The sequence below is a fragment of the Miscanthus floridulus genome, chromosome 9 (assembly GCF_019320115.1).
Source record: "Miscanthus floridulus cultivar M001 chromosome 9, ASM1932011v1, whole genome shotgun sequence".
NCBI lineage: Eukaryota > Viridiplantae > Streptophyta > Magnoliopsida > Poales > Poaceae > Miscanthus > Miscanthus floridulus.
In genome coordinates, this window is record NC_089588.1 from 27,704,975 (window position 1) to 27,723,871 (window position 18,897).

An 18,897-nucleotide genomic window follows, 5' to 3' on the forward strand; every position below is an offset into this window, starting at 1 on the left:
ATAAAAAGCATCAAAGGAGGTTTTATGAATCTGACAACGAATGGAGGTAGAAGGAGAATCTAAACAAATAACTTCAGGAGAAAGCTTGGATTCTCCCAACCACTCATTGCTTAAAATCGTTGTCAACTCCTTCACAGTCTTTTTAAGGAACTTCTCTTCGGTTAAGTTAGGAAGATGCTGGTTGGGTGCTGACGGTGCCGAAGATTTTCTTATTGCATAATAATTCGAGGTGTTTTCAAAATCGGAGAAGGGTTCATCCTCGAATTCAAACATATTTTCCAAAGGCGGAATTTCTTCCTCCTTCGGTGGCTCAGGAACTTGGAGGATAGTTGAGGCTTCAAGTGGAGTAGTTAAAGGTTCAGGCTCAACTATCAAAGGTTCTTCTAAAGGAGTTTTCTCAACTACGTCTTCTGGGCCATCATCACGCACGCTGGTGTATGGGGTGTTATCTAGGATTTTTCTAAGGATGTTTCTCTCTTCACTAGTAGAGCAGTTATCACACCCAAATTTTCTGATTTTGGGTTGTGCATAGAAAACACTAAGTAAAATAAAATGATTTCAATATTGATATAAATTTTTTCCAATATTAGTTTAAGTTTCCACAAGTTTAGATGTAGAAAAATGTGGTTTTCAATTTTTTCTAAAAATAATTCGATGGGCTTGGTTGATGTTATGTTTGTTTGTTGATTGACTGTGTTGTGATTGTGAAAAGTTTTAAAGCACGTTTAGTAAATCGTTTATTTTTTTCTGGCTTGTCTCTGTCTTTTTCTCTAATCAAATCCATGCTTTATCGAGCTTAATCCTTTTTGTTTGGAGTTTCTCAAAATCTCTTTCTTCGGCTCCAAATAATTCATTTGAGATCATTGTCCATCAAAATGTCTCTAATATCTTTGCCCGGCAATTTTCTGATTTTTGCTGAAGCTTTTTCCCATTTATATGAGTAAAATCTAATTATTTGGATGCCTCAAATTATGAGCCAAATCTTTTATTTGGGATCTCAGCAATCCGACTCGAGGTTCAATTGTGGCCTGGCCTCATCGATCATTGGCATGTACCCCGCTCCGTACCCTCCTTGTCATTGACGTCCCTGGAGCCAGGTTCAGACTTCAGCACTCAGGTCGTAGTCAGCCCTGCTGCTCCCTTCCTTCGTTCTTCTGCTGTCAGGCCCCACGGACAGTTGTTGCTTATCTCACGCAGGCGCATGCAGATCGAACTTGAGTTGGAATCGATCAACCTGGATGCGTTTTGCCTTTGTGAATCGCGGCGTGCACACCAGGAGGCATTGGCCCAATAAAGTCTGGCCGGGCGAACTCTGAGCAAGTCACACGCCGCCGCCGTTTCCTCGCTGCCATCAAGACCGAGTCTAGAGAATTTTCTCTGACGCCCAGGCTCTGTAGAGCCAGTCCCTACGATCTCCAGTCCCTGCCATGCGCAAATCGGATCGTCACTTGGAGCCTCGCGCCGCCATCCCTGTTTCATTAAGAACCATGGTCAATCTCAAAGATGGATCGAGCTGCCGGCTCGCCAGTCCGGCCGTGCCCCACCGTCGCCCTGCTGGGCCATCATCTTCTCGAATCGGCCGGTAAGATCCATCGTCGCTGCCTTAGAGTTGCTCTTTCCGTATCTATCTCTCATCTACTCGATCCTTTGCTTCTCCTCGTTGTTCATGCAGCAGCAGGCCAACAAACGAGCTCGTCTTCTCCGGCCACCTCCCGTCGCCGACATCACCCCCTCGGTCGTCTGAGCGCCCCGGCCGGCGCCTTGCGTACGTGCCGTGCGGCTGCAGCAGCGTGGCCGAGGCCCAAACAGCCCTTGGCCCCTGCGCTGGTTGGCAAGGCCGAATCAGCCATGGCCACCATGTTCTGTACGATCTGCACGTGCTCAAGGTAGAAGACGAGGTATTTACAAAATTGCCACCAGTTCCTAATATCTCTACCCTTTAATAGTCTGGATTCCGATTCGGTTCGTTCAAGTTGCGTTAGATTCGTGTCGACGCGCTCTACCGAGTAGTACCAATGTTTTCATGCCATATGTTTTCTATATATAGCTAAATATTAAATTGATTAAAATACATGTAACTGATTTTATAATTAAAAGCAATGAAAGTAAACGTCGGTCTTTCCTAAATAAATATTAATTTGATTAACGTTAACTTATATGTTTCTAATTATAATCTAATTAGTTTAAACACACTACATGTAATAGACTCATATAGATGCTTTCATATGTATTTTTCTTTTTGCAAAGTTAAAGTTCAACTTGTTTAATCTATACAACAATATTTATAAATAAAACATGATTAGTTTTAACTCATTTTCTAAAATAAAATTGTGGGGGTACGACCCCGGATATCCACGACAGACTACATGGGCTACGCCGCTAGGGGTGGTCCAGCCCACAAGACGAAGACCTACGGTGCACGGTACTGCTCGGCGCGTACCGCAAAACATCAAGGGCGATATCCTGAAGATGCTACGAGATCTGTTAGGATATACTCGATCCCGTGATTCCTGTAATATGTTATTACTTACCGGTTATCTCCTAGATCTAACCGACTTGTAACCCTACCCCCGGCTATATAAGGCGGGTAGGGGACCCCCTCAAAACACACGCAATATCATACGATAGCCAGTACAAACCAACAAACCACAGGAGTAGGATATTACATCGTGCTGGCGGCCCGAACCTATCTAACTCTTGTGTCTCTGTTGCCTTCTTGTTCTTATTACGCACACCTCTGCCGATCAATCTATCTTCGTGGGAACCCCTCGAAGGACTGCCGACGATATTTTATCGACAGTTGACGCACAGGGTAGGGGTGTGCGTGCTATTTCTATGGCGAACAAGATGGTACACTTTTTAGGCTCTTTGTCCTCTCCAAAGCCCGACCAGATCTTTACGGTCGGATCGATCTCCTGGGTCATCAATGCTGACGGAGATGGGGAGATCATCAAGCCAGTGTAGATCGATTATGCACCAACCACATCAACGCCTGCAACAGCAGATCCGATCTCGAAACCGCCTCCGAGGTCGTCTTCACCAACAACTCGCCGCTTGTTGCCCCACTACCCGAGGAAGTAGATTGGCAACGATGATCTGATCACATCCATCGATCAGGTCGGTCAGAAGCTCGTCGACTGTCTCTCCCTCACGGAATCAACTCTGACCACTCTGGTTCAGCACCGACCACCTTCTGGTTCTGATCTATCGAAAGCCGAACGGAAAACTCCAGGGGATACGACCACCATCCATCAGGACGCCCTAAGGGACAAATTTGCTTACCAGATTGGAGACATCTACCCTCTCGCCGACCAGCTCTCGCCGACCAGCAATATGCTGCAAATCGGCCAGCGTCTCGAAGAAACCCTCCACACCATCCTAGAGGAAAATCTAGACTCTGAGTCTCAGGGCTCTACGGAGATTGTCGCCGAAACCGCTGCCATCCAACCTCCTTTTCCACCCTTTCGAGGAGGCGGGATTTTTAATGTCAGCATTGATAACCCTCCACGGGATGGGGAAACCGATGAGGACCGCACAACTCGTGTCAACAGAAATGCCAACCGTTTGTAGCGCCGAGCGAATGAGGCCGCTATTGTGCTAGCCGAGGCTACTCGCAACGAAGAACAACTCGACTCGCAAGGGAGGCCATGCCCACTCCACCGCAACCTCGACGATGAATTCATCTGCGTCGACAGGCATGATGTCTACAAGATCCTAAGTGCTAACTTGGCTGTGGCCGCTAACGAGCTCGCTCAGCTCGAACAAACGCTATAGGTCACCGCAATGCTTAAAGCTGCGCACTGCCAGGTCAACGAGATCCACCAGGATTAGGGACCTTCCTACTCGATAAGCTCGAATCACCGATCCACCGTGCTAAGATCCAATCGCCGCCCCAGCAGAAGTCGTTTCGCCAACCAACATCGTGATGATAAACAGCCGTTCTAGGGGGAGCTAGGGGGAACCATATCAACAACCCTTGCCAACACGACCAAGAAGTTGATCAAGATGTCCGAGCACACATCAACAACCTCCGGGATGCATGACGTTATATCGATGGGCGCCATTTCTTTTGGCATGAGGAGGAAGTACGCCAGCGTCTAGAATACAAGCAAGAATTCGGTAATCTGGATGCAGCCCTCCAGCCACTTAACACCGGCAATGCTGCTGATCCCGACGATGATGATCCCGAAGGGCCCCGAGCATTCACGAGAGCACTCCAAACACTCTAGTGGCCCTATGGCTTCAAAATCACCGAGGTCGAGCCCTACGAGGGGTGGATGAACCCCACACAGTGGCTACAAGCTTATGCCACCACTGTGCGTGCTGCTGGGGGAGATACCAGTGTCATGGCGAACTATCTTCCAGTCATGCTCACGCCGACCGCGATGAACTAGCTCGCGAGCCTCGCCCTAGATTCCATCGAATCTTGGGAACAGTTGAAGAAGGTCTTCACCGACAATTACATAGCTACGTGTACTTGAACGGGCACTAAGCACGATCTGAATCGCATTTATCAGAAACCGTCTGAACTCCTCCATATTTACATCAGATGATTTTCTGAGATGAGGAATTCTATTCCCAACATCATGGAAGAAGAAGTCATCACCGCCTTTGTCAGAGGACTCCATCACCGTGACCTCCGCTCCAAATTCAATCGTAAGCCACCAAAGGGGATTGGTGAGATGATCACAATAGCCGATCAATACGCTGACCCTGAAGAGGCCAAAGTTCACTTCAACAAGGATGCAGGCACTCACCGCCCAACTTGTCGCAGCGATGAGCGTCCTGACGAACGACGCCACAGTGACCACCGCTACGACGACCGCGGCCACCATCAAGACAGTGGTCGCGATCGGCTAGAAGGGTCTAAAGCCGGTCAGTATCGCTGCCGCCGACCAGACAACATCATCGCCATCATTGAGGAACCTCGTGCCAAACATAACTACGACGAGCAATACAATAAAATCCTTGAAGGCCCATGCTGATGTAGACTAGGCCCGATCTTCCGAAAGGTATGATAGCGTCGATTGGTGGAGACTCGACGTTCACGATCTAGGCTTCGAACCAAGATTGATTCGGACCCCTGCAACCGTTACACCACTGCTCCATTGGTTATCAACCACGCGAATATGATTGACCTCGTCGAGAAGGCTTTCCTGCAAGCGAATCGAGAACACAAGCAAGAACGGGATGAACGCAATCTGAAATTGCAAATAAATATGAGGCTTATGATAACGAGAAGGAGTTCAAGTCTTTATTCGAAAGGACTAATCGCCATAGGCGAACAAGATCAAGAACTGGGGCCCTGGTTCACAGCAAGCAGCCTTAGCGGCATAGTTGCAGCAAAACGATGTCTGTTTCACGAGGAAATCAAGAACTAAACAAAACCCAAACCCTAAGGAGAGCAACGGCTAATATTTATAGAGTCTTGGGCGTCACCCCCCTAGACGCGCCCCCTAATGGGCCCAAACACGATACACGGTCCAACGGACCAAAAGACTGTGTCGCAACACCCTGACAGATTCTGGACGCTGACTTGTTTCGACGATTCCTGTTGATTCCGAAGGTCTTTTGATATGAAACCAATTAGGTTGGCTTCCTTATCCAATTAGCTTTCCATCCATATGTGGATCATCAAAAACGGAGTCCGGATGCGTCCTGGGTGACCAGTTTAAGGCAGACTGGTCCTGAAGGCCAAGGCAGACTCGAACTTGAGTTGCTTTGGGCCTCCACCTCGGGGACTCAAACTGAATTAGCCTCGGACCTCCTTCTTGCTTAGGACACCCTCGCTGATCTCCTTGGTCTCCATATGGTTCTCCAAGCATAGTCATACATATAGAGGTCATGTCCTCATCATCCTCCATTTCTTGACGAAAAGCCGTCCTCGGCGTCGATTTTGTTTGAAGTCGATCCTGTACAACTTGAGGACAAATGAGGTTTCCAAAATAATGGGAATGGACAATGTTGTGAGAAAGAATATGACCACATGTCTAGGTTTGTAGCATGTCTTGTCCTACAGACATATAGTCTACTCGATTGAAATACACATGATCTTTGCCAATACTATCCTGCAAAGGATTAGTGCTAACAAGAAATATATGCTCCATTTCTTTGGATTCCACTTGTGTTCGAAAAGCAAAACTAGAGGAATATGGCATAACAACAATGTTGATTTTACTGTCCTCTAGTTGATCATTAATTTGCACAACTAAAGGAGAATTTGGATTTGTACAAATGTAAACTCGTTGTATCAAATATTGCCCTTGGTTGTTATATTTACCAAAAACATGATATGTATGTCTAGAGAACCATGGCAAATCAGCATATGCATAAAGTTTCTCCTCTAAAAAACTAAGATTACACAGAACATCAAATTCAATGTAACCCAAAGTATTTAAAGAAGACAATAATTTCAGCTCATCAACTTCACTAGCATTATGAATAACAAGTCTATTTTCAGCACAAGTGCTCATTTTTAGCACACATATGGCGTGATCATTCTTCAATGATTGCATGGATATAACATAAATATCATCATGCAAGTCATCTTCGTCACAAGAAACATTAAGCAAATCATCTTGTGACAAAGGTAAATCAAGTGAATGCTCCACTAAAATTTGCTCTATCATAGCATAATTGGTGGAAAAATTCAGCACATCAAGAGAACTCTCACCTTCTGTGAGTTTGGCATCATAGGCATTACCTTTGCTCTCATGTTCAGCAGGGGTAATAGTTGATGGTTCTGAATTTTCACATGAGGCTGTGAGCTTCTTATTTTCTGTCACGTCATCCTCGCTCTTTTCTACATTGTCCTGCAAAAGGTTAGGCATAGCAGGAGGAATAACAACAGACTCTTCCTCTAAATGGTGCACCTCATCATATGAAGTCAAAACAGGAGGTGAATTAACAAATGTTTCTCGCATAAGAAGTTTCATATCATTCCAAGTTTGAGGCTTATCAGAAGGATCTAAAGACTCCCACCAAGATAAAGCAGAATGTCGCAAAACACTAATTGCATTTTTTACCTTCCTCCTTGGACACATAAAGCGAGTAGCAAATATGTTATCGATGGCAATTTCCCACTCCATGTACTCATCAGCACCTATACCATCATAAGTCGGTGGATACGAACAACCTGTCATTGTTAGAAGAAAGTAAAAGACAACACAAAAGTATTATCCCTACCAACTACTTAGGTTGTGGATAAGGAAAAATAAGGCACTCAACTCTCAAGTGTCTTACCATGGTCTTACAAGTGTTCTTACCATGGTGCAATCGGTCGGTGACTGTGATACCATTGTAGCTTGAGTGTAACAGTTGCAAGGCGAACCTGTACTTGGTTAGAAGAAAGTGGAGCTTAGATAGGCACAATATAGTAGCAAGGAATAACAAAATTCGCAACTGAATAGCAAAGCTGAATAAGTATCCCAAGTACTTGTCTTAGTTGCTGGCCTACTCACGTTCCAAGTACCAAATGTATCAAGTGATGTGGACAGCAAGAATATGATTAGGAATAAGGTAGAAATCAGCACACGCAAATACAGCTCAAATGGCGCTCTCTATGTGCTCCTCTAGATATTGTTCCACTTTTGCCCCTCTTTTTTCTCTATTTTTTGGTTGTCGTTGTTTTTTTGGGACTCTTTGACTTTTTATTTTTATTTTTTGATATTTTTTCTTCACTTAGGAGCACAAAAGAAGTAACCATAGAAAATTTGAGCTTAAACAAGTGAAAGACGTGGCCTGTGGAATTTCCAGAATACGTGCTCGAAATCGACAAAGACCTTGTGACCACGAAAAGAGGATCTTGTGACCACTTTTTGGCTAGTCTAAAATTTTCGAACCCTAGCAAAGTAGGGGATGGACGGATCCGATTTTTTTTTCTGATCGATTTGCATATATGGAACATCGAAAACGGAGTTCGTATGCGAAAACTAGACCAGTTTTAAGAACGTACTCCGAATTAGAGGACAAAACGGGAACAATGTGCGCAAAATTGGTCACGACAGCAAGGATTTGATAAAAACAGTGAAGATAAGTGTAACAAATAAGATGGCGTGGACTAGGGTTTGATGAATACAAAAGAATCATAGCAATACTTGAAGGTGTTCACGGATTATGATGAAAAACAAAGGGAAAAACACAAACTGGACTTAAAAAATGATCTAAAACCAGCAACAAGAACTTGACCTAGGGCACAAACTCAACAACGCAAATCAGAGATGAACTTGCATGGCACAATGAGGCAATAGGATAGGAAATATGTGATGATGTATATTTTTTTGGCTTTTTGTGGACTATAGGTAATGCAAAATCAGTAATAATCTAAAGGGGAAAACAAAGGTATACCTAACGGGCAACAAGGTCTCTGATACCACTTGATGTAGACTAGGCCCGATCTTCCAAAAGGTATGATAGCGTCGATTGGTGGAGACTCGATGTTCACGATCTAGGCTTCGAACCAAGATTGATTCGGACCCCCGCAACCATTACACCACTGCTCCGTTGGTTATCAACCACGCGAATACGATTGACCTCGCCGAGAAGGCTTTCCTGCAAGCGAATCGAGAACACAAGCAAGAACAGGATGAACGCAATCTGAAATTGCAAATAAATATGAGGCTTATGATAACGAGAAGGAGTTCAAGTCTTTATTCGAAAGGACTAATCGCCACAGGCGAACAAGATCAAGAACTGGGGCCCTGGTTCACAGCAAGCAGCCTTAGCGGCACAGTTGCAGCAAAACGATGTCTGTTTCATGAGGAAATCAAGAACTAAACAAAACCCAAACCCTAAGGAGAGCAACGACTGGTATTTATAGAGTCTTGGGCGTCAACCCCCTGGACGCGCCCCCTAATGGGCCCAAACATGATACACGGTCCAACAGACCAAAAGACGGTGTCGCAGCACCCTGACAGATTTTGGATGCTGACTTGTTTCGACGATTCCTGTTGATTCCGAAGGTCTTTTGATATGAAACCAATTGGGTTGGCTTCCTTATCTAATTAGCTTTCCATCCATATGTGGATCATCGAAAACAGAGTCTGGATGCGTCCTGGGTGACCAGTTTAAGGCAGACTGGTCTTAAAGGCCGAGACAGACTCGAACTTGAGTTGCTTTGGGCCTCCACCTTGGGGACTCGAACCGAATTAGCCTCGGACCTCCTTCTTGCTTAGGACACCCTCGCTGATCTCCTTGGTCTCCATATGGTTCTCCAAGCATGGTCATACGTATAGAGGTCATGTCCTCATCACATGCCCCCTCCACAAGAACAGCAAGCATAAGATGAAGGACTGCCTTGGCTTAACTAAGGAGTTCCAGGCCAAAAAAAAGGACAACGACAACGACAATAGAGCTAGAGGTCACTGACCACCTGGGGACAATAATAACGCCTTCCAGGATCATGACAAAGTGGTCGCCACTATCTTTGGGGGCCTCGCCACTGTCGAGAATAGAAGAGATCGAAAACTCACTACCTGCCGGGTGCTCGCCGTCAGCACAGAAGACGCTATGGCCAATCCCAGCTATCGCCCCTGGTCTGAGGTCCCCATCACCTTCAGCAAGGCCGACCACTGCACGGACATCCCTTACACAGGGCATTTCCCCCTCATTCTCGATGCAACCATCAAGAAAGTACTCTTCAGGAAAGTACTTATCGACGATGGAAGTGCCCTGAACCTCCTCTTCATCGAAGCCCTAAAGGAGCTAGGCCTTGGAGTAGAAGACCTCACTCCCTCCGACTCCTCCTTCTAGGGTGTGGTATCTAGTAGGGCATCCCGACCGCTTGGAGAAATCACCCTCCTGGTACAATTCGGCATGGCTACCAACTTCCACGTCGAGCACATCAACTTCTGCGTTGCTGACTTCAACACCGCCTACCACGCCATACTTGGTTGGCCAGCTCTAGCCAAGTTCATGGCCATACCACACTATGCCTATCTGGTATTGAAGATGCCTTCACCTATAGGAGTTCTGGCCCTACAGGCCAACCTCTCCATCGCCTACGCCTGTGAAACAAAGAGTCTCTTCCTCACCAAAGCCACCAGCCTCTCCATCTAGATGGCCAGCACTATCACTGATGCCAAGATGGTGCCCGCTGATGACCTAGAGATCCCAGTGCTGGAGCCTCCTCGTGCCTTTGCCAAGTCTAAGGAAACAAAGAAGGTCGGCCTTGGCCTCGACGACCCTACCAAGATCGCTAAGATTGGGGCTCATCTCGACCCTAAATAGGAAAGCACATTTGTCTCCTTCCTACATGTCAATGCTGACGTGTTTGCTTAGAAACCTATAGACATGCCAGGGGTACCACGTGAGAAGATCGAGCTCTCTTTGAATGTCTCACCGATTGCCAAGCCGATCAAGTAGAAGCTCCAACGATTTGCGCCAGATAAGAAGAAGGCTATTAGGGTAGAAATAAAATGGCTCCTAGCATTCGGATTTATTAAAGAATCCTAAGTGGCTGGCAAACCCAGTTCTTGTTCAAAAGAAGAATAAAGAATGGAGAATATGTGTTGATTACACTGATCTCAATAAACACTGCCCTAAAGACCCCTTCGGTCTGCCTCAGATAGAAGAGGTTGTAGACTCCATCGCCGGCTGCGAACTCCTCTCCTTACTCGACTGTTACTTCGGCTATCACTAGATATCCCTCAAAGAGGACGACAAGATCAAAACATCATTCATCACGCCTTTCGGTGCGTATTGCTATACTACCATGTCTTTTAGACTCAAAAACACTAGGGTGACCTACCAAAGGGCCATCCAGATGTGCCTTGACCAACAGATAGGCCGCAACATCAAAGCTTACATCGACGATGTGGTCGTCAAATCCAAAACCACCGACAATCTCATCGCCGACCTCGAAGAAATGTTCATCAACCTAAAAAGGTAGAGATGAAAGTTGAACCCTTCAAAGTGCATCTTTGGAGTTCCATCCGACATACTCCTAGGCTACATCATATTTTAATTACTTTATTGTTACTCACCTTGTATGTGCCTTCAAGTAAACTTAAATGATGGATCTATGGTTTGTTTGTGAAGAAGTCATCCCCTTCACTACGCCAGATTTGTATATCACTGTCGGCATCATCACTGTCAGATTTATGAAAACCAGTAGTGATGCACCTTCACTGCTAGTTATGAGCTTAAAAATAAAAAAAATGATTGGGGCTGGGCTAAAACCGACAGTGAAGGACCACATCACTACCAGTTTGTGGCTTGAACCGGCAGTGTTTTGGCGACCACTCATCACTGCCGGTTTAAGCCAAAAGCCGACAGTGATTGGGCTCTATCATTGTCGGTTCTAGCCAAGAACCGATGGTGATAAGCCTACAACACAAAAAGGCTATAGCTGTCCTCTCCTTCCTCCTCTCTTCCATCCCGAGAGCAGAGGCGCGCGTTTGGACCCTTTCCTCCATTGTTGCGGCTGCTCTTCACCATGAAGCTAGTGCTTGGATTTTTAAGAATGGCTTGATCTTTTTGCTTTAAGGTTAGTAACAAACATACACTCCTTTGATTTTGTTGCTTAATTAGCTTTGTTTTGATGGCTACATTGCTTGATTCTCATTCTAGTTCTTTCTCCATTCTAGAGAGCACTTTTCTAATTGGACATTTGTGCAAGGCTCAAATTATGGTGAATCCATCATCCAAAAGGTTGGTGTCTATGAACACATTTAAATTCCTAACTAATTATTTTATGGTGGTCAAGATCATCATTGTTAGTATATGATGCTATAAATAGTTCTTAGAAGTAGAGTAGAATAGTTGTTCTTCAATATTATGTAATAATTATTTTTTACTACGATTTTCAATTTTAGGGCCGGGGCTACCAATTTTAATTTTTCAATAATTAGTGTACAATAATATTTTCCAAAAATGGTACTTTCGGGCTACAATTGTTGTTCATGAAGCTCAATTTCTTATTAATTCTTTGTAATTACTGTCTCAGTATTTTTTTTGTGTAGAGATGGATCGAGAGTGGATGCATCTGTCCCAAACAGACAAGCGGTACATGCATGGCGTCAGCCAGTTTATCACCGATGCCAAAGCCCATGCTAGGAATACAAACCCTGTCTTCTGCCCATGCAAAGATTTCAAGAATCATAGAAACTTTCGTCAAATTGAGTCTATACGATCGCACTTGATTACTAGGGGGTTCATGCCAAACTATACGATATGGACTATGTATGGCGAGTAAGGATGAAAACGGTCAGAAACGGTCGAAAAACTCCTAAATTGTTTTCTACTTTTACATTTGAAATACGAAAACGAAAGCGAAAACGGTAAAACCGGACACGAAAATGAACGCGAACTTACGAATTATCGAGAATTTCGAAAACGAACCAATTCGAGCGGATTTATGTCGAACACGGTCGATATACGAAAACTTAATATGGAATACCGACCCATAGACCAAGTGCATGACTAAGTGCATACATGATCAAGTTCAAGTGCATATAATAATTAACAAGTGCATATTATAGAAACATGAACTCGAACTGAGTCAGAATAATTTTATTATTTTTTTAGAATAGATATAGTATTTTATTTTAAAGATTTATTCAGATTTTTCTTTTGAGTAACAAAGATTTATTCGGCTGATGCAAAAACTATCAAATGATGTCTTTGCCTAGTCAGCCTCTGATCTGCAAGGGGTCATCAGAGACATAATTCAGCATTTACTCGACTTAAATCCAAAAGTAAGCCCAAGAAAGCAGCGGCAAAGGAAAATGTCATAAGACATAATTTTGGCAGTGAGGACAGAGGTCCAGAGATTGCTAGACGCAAATGTTATCAGAGAAGTCAAATATTCAGAATGGATGGCAAATGTAGTACTCGTGCCAATGAAAAATGGGAAGATGAGAATGTGCATAGATTTCACAGACCTAAACAAAGCCTGCAAAAAGACCTGTTTCCACTTCCAAGGATCGATGCCTCCATTGACAAGGCAGGGATGCAAGCACTTTTCACTCCTAGATTGCTTCTCAGGATATCACCAAATCTGGCTCAACAAAGAAGATGAGGAGAAGACAAGTTTTACTACTCCCTTTGGAACTTATTGCTACATTAGAATGCCCGAAGGGCTAAAAAATGCAGGTTCAACCTTCGCCAGAATGACGAAGGTAGTTCTTGGCCCTCAGCTATAGATGAATATCATAGCTTATGTTGATGACATCGTAATAATGAGCAAGAACAAAGAAGATCACATAGTAGATCTAAAAGAATTCTTCGCCAATCTTAGGGAAGCAAGCCTCAAACTCAACCTAGAAAGGTGTGTCTTTGGTGTCAATAGAGGAAAAAATGCTTGGGTACATCATAGGGCCCGAAGGCATAAGGGCAAACCCAAAAAAAATGAAGGCCATAATCTCAGTGGTTGAACCATCAACCAAAAAGGAAGTTCAAAAGCTTACTGGAAGGATAGCAGCGCTAAATAGATTCATCTCAAAGTCAGTAGAGCACAGCCTCCCATTCTTCAAAGCTCTGAGAGGCAGAGACATGGTGGAATGGGGGCCAGAACAATCGAAGGCCTTCTAGCAACTCAAAAGCTACATAGCTGGCAAGCTCCTGGTGACAGTACCAGATCCGAAGGTGCCACTATTGTTATATGCCGCAGCCTCTCACCATGCAGTCAGTGGGGTGCTAGTTCAAGAGAAAGAAGAAGAGTCGATTGTCATTCAATAGCCTGTCTACTACATCTTTGAAGCCATATCAGGAGCTAAGTTGAACTACACGGAAATTGAAAAATTAGCATATGTTGTCCTTATCTCATCAAGAAAGTTGAAGCACTACTTCCAAGCACACGAGATCACAGTACCTTCATCACAACCGCTCGGAGATATATTCAGTAACAAAGAGGCCTTCGGAAGAATAGGGAAAAGGGCAACTGAGCTATCCTAGTTTTGAAACGATCCTGATTTCCTCGAAGGGAAATCCACAGATTCAAAGTATAATGTGATAGTCCTAGGCGATCATTCCATCACATTATCCAATAACAGTCGATATCACAGTCATACATCAAATACCTATCTTAAAGAGAGTACAAATAGCAAGGTTTACTCATTATTATATCGCCACTTGGTGGAATCACTCAGAGCATGCAACAACTAGAACATAATCAAGTAGAATGGCAGCGGGCGTCGACTCCATCTTCACCAAACTTGAGCACAGGGACAAGACCTCTAATCCTCCCAACCATCTCCCTGGTAGTCGTACTCAGGCTTGGAACCTGCCAAACAATTATGAGTACGATTTGTACTTGCCACTGGCTCCCACCCTATGCTTTGTGTTTACTTGGTGGTAGTGGAATGGAAGGGTAGAGCAAAAGACCTATTTGTGGCTGTAGTGTCCTATGCAAGTATGTCAAGTTTTAGTAATAATTCATCAAGTTTTAACCCATCTCATCCACATGTTCTCCCATCCCATTACACACATCTCACCACTCTCACACTCTCTAGGTGACAAGGATGACTCCCTCTCATGCCTAGGAACCCAAGCCAGAAACCAACACAAGAACCCAGGGGGAAGAAGAAGAAAGGACTCCTCTCTCTAGTCAAGTGAAGCGGTAACACAGGAAAGGTCCATAGCCAAAAAGATGGCATATGTATTGATCGATCAACCAGACACTCTGCAGAGGTTCACACTATCCACAAGATCACCATCATCGATGATCCGGCTTGTCTAGGTTGATTTCAGGCTGTCCTTCTAACTAACATGATGCCACCCTACCACTCATCCCTAGGCCACCCTAGAGTCCATCGACACGCTAACACTGTGAGACGTAGTACTGGGCCCCCAAGGTCATTACGCTATCTTAGGAGGGTGTGAGTCCCACGCTCGTACCTCTCTACACTATTTGCTAATAACCTAGTAGTAGTGGCACCGCCCTAGCTAGTCGGCCATCCATCTTTCCCCCGATGGAAAGCGAGTGGGGTGCAAGGATTCCTATGAACCGGTTCCCATAACGTATAAGTCCTTAGGGTGACCGAACAAGACATCTTCTCAAAGGGGCCAACCAATGCCCCATGCCTCGATGGCACCTCCATCCTAGGGCTTCATCCCACAAAGACACTCCACCCTAGGACCTTCTCATCTCACATATACCCGCCACAGGTACCCGTTGTAGGGAATGCCTAGGTTGCATCCCCCTGGCAAGACTCATCCAAAGACTCATCATAGAATCCTACTTGGTCGAGTCAACCCTCACCACACACCCAAGATGCATGCCAAGATCTTCCCAAGTTATTACCAGTTTCATTGACACCAAGTGCTTTATCCATTCACAAACAATCCTCCACCAAGCATCACATCACAGATATAATACATAGTAGAAGTAGTAGAAAGTAAGTAAGCGAGCGTCTAGCCTAACAGTGGGTGTGCATGGGTATCAATTGCGACAAGGTAATGGCTCACAAGCAATTCTAGCATGCAACCTATCACAGATCATTTGCATGAAAGTAAAGCACTAGCATCCATATTGTAGCATGTCTAATAGGATTCTACGAGGTTGGGTGGGACGTGGCACCTGGTAGGTCATCTCCAAGCTTCTCAGTGTAGTTGAGATTGTGCTCCTCAGTTGGCCGCTCCTCTGGGTCTGTCAAACGAGACATATAGCCATGATAAGCGACTCACTCCTATAGATGATCACAAAGAAGCAATAGAAATTCAAAGGATCCAAATGCACTCAAACATAAGCCTATGACATAGAGCTCATTTTTAGAAAAAGTTGGACACTAGTTTCATATTTTTCTAAAGTGGTATGAATTTTCTATGAATTTCCTAAGTTTAAATCATATTTTGAAAAAGAAAAAGAAATGAAAAAACTAGAGGTTGAGACGTGGCGCTTCCTGATTGCCTCGTGGCTCGGCAGAGACTCATAGGTGGGACCAGGTCAATGGTCAACAGTCAATGGTTGATCGGACTCAGGCTGGGCCTGGCGGGCCAGATATTAGGCTACGTTGGGCAGGTCTAGGCCGGGCCAGGCCTAGAAACGTGTCAAGCACGGGGCTAGCCACGTGGCTGTGACAGAACTGCCCAATTTATACAAGATCAAGTACGGTTGTCCCCGCTAACACGTTGACACACCCATACTTTCACTCATATAAACCCGGTAGTCCGCCGAGTGTCCCAAAAGACCTTAGTAAATCAACATCACAACCAAGATCGCGTGATTAAGCAAATACACATCACATACACCAGGTTGCAGCAGAAATAATATTATAAAGTGGTTAACAAATAATAGTACAAGTTTGGGGTTCAAAACCATTTAGTGAAAACAACATAGCTTTCAAATGAATACGTTAATATAAGTTCTAATTATATGGCTAGCATAAGTGACATCATCTGACAAAAGCATATAGATGAGAAGTAAGTATAGAATCACCGAGCCCACCGGCGGTTAGCCACCATCATTGACAGGTCAAGAACATCACCTGCAACAAGGTGGGATAAACCCTGAGTACTCGAATGTACTCAGCCAGACTTACCTGTCTTAAACCAAAATAAAGTGGCACCAAGGATTATGCAAGGCTTTCTTTAGTGGGCTAGCTGACTTGTTTGCGAAAAGCATAAGCTATCCTAAAGAAACCATTTTAAGTACTTTGCATCATCTTTATTATGACCTATCCATCTTGGTAAGCACCTATACTATAGCAATCACTTGATGAACCAATAACATCCAGTTACCAATTTAGATTTAGCATATCCCATACCATCCAGATAACCATCATTGTTCCATAATAATTACTACGATGCCGTAACTCGAGTCAAGTGCTCACTATCAAGGAGCGATGGCGATTCGAATCGATTCCTAACCAGTTGGTGATTTATTCCTTACACAAACCTCACTCACCCGCTAAAGTGAGGTATCGGTCACCGAGTCAACTATCCAGGAATCTCGAGTTTGCCAGGAACCACATGTACCCAAGGGCCGACCGACTGCCCTTTGGTCTTATCATCGTGCCCCCGTGTCCTACCACACCTGCTCTGGTACAGTGCGCTGTGGGCAATCTACTCGGCCCGAATAATCTCCCAGCTTCACGGTCGAAAGGTGCTTTATTCGGCCAGCTAAATGTAAGGCATGCGTTCAACATGACTCGAGGGCCAACAACGATCGGTCCTTAATTGACACATATGGAAACTAACAGCACCCCAGAACCCTGTCTGGTTGCCTCCAACTTTTTCCGTCCGGTCTCCAATTATCCATCACACATGGTTAATTCTAGGATATCATTCTTTCCATAGCTAAACTCTTCCAGTACCCACCTATAATGTAGGTGACCGGATATCACCAATCGCTACTAGTCTAAGCAAGGCTAAGTAGTTATTCGATCCTGACCTAACAGGGTAATAAGGTAGGCAAGGATAGTAATAAATGCATCAACGGTTTCAATCAACTCCTACAACTTAATGCAACAATATATAACTCGTATATAGAAAGAATTGCTTTTATAAAGTAGGAGACTTAGAATGCTCCGGGGCTTGCCTGGGATCCGTCACAAGTCAGTTCAGTTTGCTTGCACCGTCCTGGTGACGTCTCAGGTCCTAGCATTCGCTTAGTCCTTCCATCTTTGGGATAGATCCATCAAACACTGTCTTTGGGTTTGGCTCCAACATCTCATCCTTCACGTGGTGCATCTAGCGTATCTAGATGAGATGCAATATGCAAGTGCATAAATATGAATAATAGTACCATGAGACACATCACAAAATAGCAAGCAAGACAAGCATAGTTTACACTAACACACTTATGTACTTTGTGATGCTTAACTTAAACATCACACAATCAATCATGCTAAGATGGCAAAGAAGACGACAACACCAAGCATGACATAAGTTTCCCAAGATCTCAGGTGCTCTAACTCAGTCATCATTCAAGGCATAAGTCACACTTAACAATATACAAGCAAACACTATAATTGGAATCTGCCAATTTCTGGACATGCAAACAGCAGCTACAAGATTTAGCTATAACTGGAGTTACACAAATCCAAATGAATTGCAAGAAGACAATCCGGAAAGCTTATGGAATTTTCTATAATTCATCTTTAATCATCTTAGCATGATTCTTAAGTTAACTAAGTTAAATATGCCCATTTACAGAAACTGGTCCACAATTGACAGAAAGCAGCCTTTTCTGAAACCCAACTTTAAACAGGCATAACTCACAAACCACAAGGCCAAATACCACCAACTTTTAACAGAAGCTAGATACATGAATTATCTACAACTTTTTATTCTTGTATTAAGATGATTTTACAGTTAGAAGGGTCAACTAATCCAATAATTGCATCTCTGTCCAAAACATAGACAGAAACTGACATGCCACTTTAAACAGCTATAAATGGAGTTATACATGTACTATAAATGTGATTCTAGACATTTTAGAAAGCTTAGCAAATTCTGAACAACTTTGTTGTAAACACCTAAAGCTAATTATACAATTAAGAAGGCCCCACAGTAAGAATAAGGAAACCCTATCTGGGTTTGGGCAGAAACTGTCACAGAGATTTAAGCAAGTATAACTCAAGATCTACTTAGCCAAGAATCATGATATTTAACTTTTTGGAAATCTTAAGAAAAGTACCACAACTCATGTATTTTCACCAAGTCATGATTCATAACTTAACTGAGCCAATTAATTCAAACATGCAGAACTGTTCAGAGTAGAAGCAAAGCAATACAGGACATTTGTTATTTTTATAACTCTTAAAATATAAATCCTAAACTCCTAAAATTTTTACCAGACAACAACAATCACTTTAGTAGCACTCCACAAAAATTTCACATTTATTTGAGCACCACCACTTCAGTTATGAAAAAGACAAGACATAACTAGTATTAAGAACCTAACTGCATAGATCTATTTTTACAGCAAAATATTTAAACTAAACATGTAATATTATA

General features: G+C 43.8%; 1 long non-coding RNA gene across 1 annotated transcript; it reads left to right on the forward strand.

Moving 5' to 3' along the window:
* The first annotated feature begins 1,419 nt into the window (after nt 1-1,419).
* Nucleotides 1,420-12,127, forward strand: LOC136481619 (uncharacterized). The gene is made up of 4 exons (XR_010764797.1): nt 1,420-1,582; nt 1,673-1,898; nt 11,586-11,649; nt 11,961-12,127. It is a non-coding gene; the product is annotated as an uncharacterized lncRNA (long non-coding RNA).
* Nucleotides 12,128-18,897: the final 6,770 nt, after the last annotated feature.